Below are 7,044 nucleotides of genomic sequence, written 5' to 3' on the forward strand. Positions count from 1 at the left end.
AATAAATTTAAATCTTGGATAAATACTAGGATGTAACCCTTCCAATAGACTTTAGGATACTTGGGCATCAACCCTTTGTACATCATATATGTGGAGTATTATCACCAAGTTGAGTTGTTGCAAAAAAATAAAATAAAAATTGAGTTGTTGCAAAAGCTATGTTCAAAGCACTCATAGGTATTTGGACTGTTGAGTCGAACTATCCTTCATATGTGAATAGAGTCGTTTGACTTTTTCTTAATTGTTGTTGATACCCAATTTTGATCGACCTATAATTCTTTCGAAATCGTTGTTTGGTTTAAATACATATTTCCTTTTATTACGTGTTTAAATGTTTAATTAATTTTGTCTAAATAATTAAATGTTTTAGTATGTATAATTTAAAAAATTTCTTGTAATTATTATTATTAATCTTTTTAATTATTATTATTATCATCATATTTTCGTTAGTTAAACTCGAAATTATTATTTTACTTATTTAATTAAATGTCTTTATTATTTAGGTGTGTCAAATTTATATGAAAGTATTTTATTTTGTATTATTTTTATCAATTGAATGACTTTTTCTAAATCTTTCCTCCAAAATCATTTATAGTTTAGTCTATTCTATTCTAATTCATATAAATTCTTGCCCTCTCAATTCAATTTTATTTCGATTATAGCCTCTCATTCATTTCAATTCCAATTTAAGATATCAAACTCTTTTCAATCTCCACCGTCATCACTGAGTTAAGTACTATATCAAATCGTAGCCGTTCAAGTTCTCTAATCTAACGGTCCGGATTAAAAGTAATCTTTCTTTCCTATTTTAAGCTACCAAAGAGCTAAACCTTGACTCGTTCCTCTCTTTCTCAAAAATTAGCCGCACCACTCCTCTCCTTCACTGTTGCCGTCTCAGGCAAGACGCCGCCGGCGAAGCCACCCTCTCTCTCTCCATTGCCGGCGGAAAACCCAACACTGGCGAGAACCCCTCTCTTCTTCTCCTCCCATTCTCCCTCCGCCTTTTTTTCTTCTAGGTACGATAAGACCACAGCAACAGGAACGCCACTCCGACCAGTTGTTCCGCCGGCGAAGAAACCAGGCTATAGAGAAGCCTCTCGCCTCCTCTCCTTTCTTTTTTCGGCGACAGCGATCCTGACTCCAGCAAGCCAGCAGCCAGCAGCCAGCAGAGGCCGCTCCGACCGTGAAGAGTCGGGTGGACTAGAAGCATTAAGGCTTGGGTTTGCTAAAGAAGAATCTATCCCGTCCAGGTTGGTTCTTGTTTTTTTATTAGTTATCTTCTAACATCTCTTAATTTCTCCCAATGCATGTTTGAGTAAGGATTTTGTGTTATGATGCTGCTTGTGCTATCATATGTGAGTTGTATCTATCCTTATATGAACAATTTCAGATATTTCTGTTCAACATGAAACTCTTTTTTTTCTTCAAATTATGGGCTCACTGATTCTTTACATATGCCCTTATATGCGGAATGTCCTTTCCTTTGTCTAAATTGTGGTCGAACATTTAATTACTTACGATAATTTTGATATACTCTGAGATTCGTATAATTGGCTTATTTATGTCATAAATTACTGACTAAATGCTTTATTTATGAAAGCTAGCTAACATGTTAGAGTGATACATCATGCTATATAGTAATTGTTGATGAATAATTGATTGTGTTAAAACTTTGAATAATCTGTATTTACTCATTATGCTAATTCGGTCATGCCATAAATATTGGTTTAAAATCTTGTTTTACTCTCTCTCTTTATGCTAGTTGATTCTATTGTTGATGAATGCCCTTAATGAACTCTTTGACTTGTTATAGCAAAATTTGTTAAAATTAAGTCTCTGAAAAGCATGATTATTTACTCCCCTTAGTTAAATATTCCATTGGTGCCTAAGTTTATGCAAATTGCTAGTATCATTAGATTAACTTGTGTGCACTCACAGTGTAAATCTTACACTGCCAAGTAAGTTTAATGGTAATAGCTAAACCAGTTAAACCTCGAGTCTCTAAGCTCTAAAAACAAGTTTTAACATTCATAAATCATGAATCTTGCCTGTACGGATATGAAGTTGTTCTCATCAGATCCTGAAAAAAGTACTAAAAGTCATTTTTGACATAATACGTTGTAAATATATAGTGATACGATAAGAGCAAACCTACCGTGAATGAGGTATGATATCCACAGTTAATTTGTCCTTGAAATGATTCCGAATATGATTGAGATTGCTTCTTTTAAAAGCAAAAAGAAGTACAATTTATTAGATAAATATATGGAAGTAAATGAAAATAAATTTTAATAAACATATAATATGAAGTATTAAAAGAAGAATTTACCATTATTAGAGTTGTACTAAGTAGTATTGATGTGCTTTGAGTTCCCAATTCAACATTAAAGCTTGAACTATACCTCAAATATCAAAGTTACAAAAATAATAATCAATAATTATTTATCATTATATAAAGTGAGATAACCTCATTTTATTGCCTTTGCCTTTACCTTTGCCCTTTGTCTTACCATTCTTTGAGCTTTTGATTTGACTTGTTTATTTCTTAGAAGAACATTTCTTGACTTTCAGAGAATTTTCCAGACCATTTTTAGTTCTCAATGAATTTGGGCGCCCTTTAGTTACCACACATAAAGGGTCAATCAAAATAATGTTTTATCTCGGCTCACTTGTGTTTAGTTTCACATTTGACTCGTTAACTAGACCATCAAATACATTATCATTCTCGACCTTGTAAAGAAGTTCATCAAGTTCTTCACATAGTTGGGATAATCTTTGATTCGCATATTTATAATGTCTTTCAGATTGTGTAGCTCGTTCAGAGATACCAAAAGAACGCATCATAATATTATTGAACTATATAGAGGAAGACTTCAAATTATTCACTTGTGATTTGTCATTTGACATGTCATGAACTTTTTCTTTGGTTGCATACATTGTCCATCGATTCAATAGATAACAGGGTTGAAGTGAGTAAGTTTGTTTCTTTAAAATACCATTAGCACATGTTTACATAAGATTCCCATGAACTCAAACTTACAACAAAAACCAAGTAAATCTTTCAGTATAAGGTTCAATATAACGATGTATGCATGAGTTTGTTTTTTAAACAAATGAACTTTATAGATATGTATTCCATCCCAAACCTCAATCTTTTCTGAAATAAATTTTTGAGACTGAATCAGTTCTTCTTGAAATTTTTCTTTTGAACAAAATCCTTGGAAACTGCTTGCATTGCTTTGCTTAATTTGGTTTCTTGATCTTCAATAGAGTTTATCTACCGTTCCTATGTATTATTCTCATAAATCTGGTGCACATCCTACAAAATTTCCAAAAGAAATACACCAAAGTCAGTGGTGTATATAGTTTATTAGGTACATGGTCCAATCGAACGTAGTGTTTTCAATACGGAGCATGAATATATATGTGAAAAACCCCTAACTTTTAACAAATACTATATTCTAAACTCATAATTTGAAAAGTAGAAAGGGTTACTAGAAAGTTTGACGCTATCAAGTTTAAATCTTGAATCTAACTGTTATCAATACCATATTTGAGATGACATTTTTCTAAGAAAAGAATAAACCTTCATGACTACTTCTCAAAGAGAAATGACTGAAGCAACAATAGTAAAGAAAGGAATAAAGAAAATCTCAAGTTTGAGATCCTTATAGAGCGCCTTAATTTTAGCAACACAAGCATCATCATCTTTCCATAGTTCTTCAGCCAAAAAAAGGTTCTTACATTTAGCATTTTGCTCATGCTAGTTGTTTGCAGAGATATGTTGCTCGGACTCTCCAATAACACTATCGTGCTCCTAGCTTTAGTAGGATTCAAAACACACCAACCAATACTTTTGAAGAGTTGGAGCTATATAGTTGCAGATAATGTAACCAAGGAATAACAAGTTTTTTAGGCTCACATCCAATAACTCTTTTGCTCCTCGTTGCAGTGTTCTAGGGCTTTCACAACCAACCCAGAACACTTGAAATCTTTAATATCCGTGTCATTCTGATAGTAAGATAGATTATTATAAAATCTCTACATTTTCAAGTTAAAAGAGCTACATTATCAATTTTATGGATTTTGTTTAGTACCAGCTTTCTTATAATACATAGCTCTTTTAACTTGAAAATGTAGAGATTTTATAACGATTTGTCTTACTATCAGAATGTCATGAATATTAAAGCTTTCAAGTGCTCTTGATTGGTTGTGAAAGCCCTAGAACACTGCAACGAGGAGCAAAAGAAGTTATTGGATGTGAGCCTAAAAAATTTATCATCCCTTGGTACATTATCTGAAACTATATAACTCGAACTTTTCAAAAATATTGGTGGGTGTATTTTGAATCCTACTAAAGTTATGAGCGCGACAATACTTTTGGATGGTCCGAGCAACATAGTTCCTCAAACAACTAGCAAAATACTAAATGAAAGAACTTTTTTTCAGGAGAATTGTGGAAAAGATGATGATGCTTGTGTTGCTGAAATTAAGTCACTCTATAAGGATCTCAAACTTGAGGTTTATTTTTTCATTTCTTTACGATTGTTACTTCTCTCTTTTCTTTTTGATAAGTAGTCATGAAGATTTATTCTTTTCTTAGAAAAATGTCATCCCAAATATGAGTTCATAATATCCATGCTCCGTATTGAAAATACTGTGTTCGATTGAACCCCGTATCTAATAAGCTATATACACCACTGACTTTGGAGTATTCCTTTTGAAAATTTTGTAGGATGTGTACCGGGAATATGAGAATAATACGTATGAATAACTGATAAACTTCATTGAAGATTAAGAAACCAAATTTAGCAACGCAGTTCTCAAGTCATTCTTCTTGAAATCCTTCGTTTGAACAAACAAATTCTTGGCCTATTATTGCTTCATCTTTCCTTGATCTAGTGATTTGATTTTGCGCACACTAAAATCACTACGATGAGCATAATCAAGATAAAATTTAAATGTAATAGCAAGTGACTGAAACTCCTTATCGATGTACGACACTCTTGATTCTTCATTACCAAACTGTGGAATATCCTCATGTGAAGATCTTATATTTTCTGTATTTTGTTCAGGCAAGTAGAGAATCCAAATTTGTCCTGCACCATGTAGATAATAGATGTAAGATTAACAAAATAAATATAGCTTATAGATTCAAACTATATTATTCATGAGAAAAATTCTTTATTAACAATTTATCTTTAAGTTAATTAAGTTCATTCAAAGTGAAGTATATTAAATAGGTAATATAATGAATGATGATAAAGTAATTATGTTTTTCTAAGTTGAATAACGTTCCCTATTCATAACTTTTTTAAAAAATAATGAGTGAATAGTTACCATTAATTCCAATGATAATAGTTTTAAATTGCTTCAAGTGAACGATGGTGACACGAAGAAATAATAATACCACGATGAATCAAGAACGATGAAAAAGAACGACAATGGAATATTGTCGGTAGGTTTTAAAAAAAAGAATCCTAAACTAATTTGATAAATTAAATTCAAAATTCTAGTTACCTTATAACACTATAATTAATATTTGTGTTTTAAAAAATAAAAAGTAAGAATAAATTGAAAAACCTAACTTCTATATGCCTTAGAGTTAAGTGATAATATAAAAAGAGTTTTACTGTCCGTGCACAAAAGTTAATCTCTTATTGAATATCCCTTGCCTTAATGAATTGTGGGCAGATCTTCCTTGAGAAAATCATTAATGATTTTACGGGAAATTTGCTACTGACTTTTACTCTCTTCATAAAAGGAAATAAAGATTTCAAATTTGACTCCCATTAATTAATCATTTTCCTTTTACTGACTGAACCTTCTTTCATCACTATGAATAAGACCTTTGTTTCATCCTTTACACACTTTATGTGATTAGTTTATCAATCACATATTTATAGTGCAAATAAATAAAACGAAGCATGCAGCTTAGTTTTCCATTCTTCCCCCGCTCTATGTGTGATATTATATTTGTTCTTATGCTATAATTTACTTGCATAAATGTCCACCTTTTGCCAGATATATGAAATAAATAAATGTGTGTATGTTGATTCTGCCCATGTAATTAGTATTATTAACTGCATTTATGTGTTATATATTTGTCGGTATCTCCCTCATGTTTAGCAGGATTTTGAACATAAAGTTCAACTATGTCGAAGAGTTTGCATCTGGGACGGAATTAGTAGTAGTGTAATAATTTAGAGTAACCCAACTCTCTATATGTAGATGAAACAATTTCGGGGAGGGGAATTTACGTGCTACCTCATGTTATTTTATTTGTTAAACTTTTGTGTGTATTGGTAGTCAATTATTTGATTATAACTACAAGAATAATGCATGCTGTTGTATTACGTATCACCACCTCCGTATGTATTTAATGTCAGCTAGAATTTACATGCTTGTATATGTATAATTCACCAAGATATACAAATAAATATGTATGATATATAATTATTTAGCCTATATACATATACAATTCACCTCTCTCCCACTCTCGGTCCTCTCTCAATCTCGCTTGCCTCTCTCCTCCCTCTCTCAATCTCGCTCGCCTCTCTCCTCCCTCTCCCAATCTCGCTTGCCATTTATATAAATGTATATGTATAATATACAATTATATACATATACAATTCACCTCTCTCCCATTCTCTTCCCTCTCTCGCTTGCCTCTCTCCTCTCTCTCTTGATCTTGCTTGCCTCTCTCCTCTCTCTTCCAGCCTCGCTCGTCTCTTTCATCCCTCTCCCAACCTCTCTTGCCATATATACAATTACATATGTATAATATACAATTTGTTTAACCAATATACATATACAATTCACCTTTTTCCCACTCTTTTCTCCCTCTCTCTCTCGCCTCTCTCCTCTCTCTCCCAGTCTCGCTCGCCTCTCTCCTCCATATAATATGTAGTTACGAATTGTAATTATCGAACTATCGCTATGAAGAGTAATTAATTATTTTTAAGTGGCTATATATGAAAGTTTCCCTAATTAAAACCAGCTCGATAAAATTTGATTTATAATTGATTATTGAGTTATCTGATT

The 7,044-nt window shown here is 32.2% G+C and overlaps 1 pseudogene; it reads right to left on the bottom strand.

Annotated features, from left to right (window-relative positions):
• Window positions 1–1,256: 1,256 nt before the first annotated feature.
• LOC114076514 lies at window positions 1,257–6,762 on the bottom strand (annotated as a pseudogene).
• Window positions 6,763–7,044: the final 282 nt, after the last annotated feature.

This window comes from Solanum pennellii, chromosome 3, assembly GCF_001406875.1.
Source record: "Solanum pennellii chromosome 3, SPENNV200".
Taxonomy (NCBI): Eukaryota; Viridiplantae; Streptophyta; class Magnoliopsida; order Solanales; family Solanaceae; genus Solanum; species Solanum pennellii.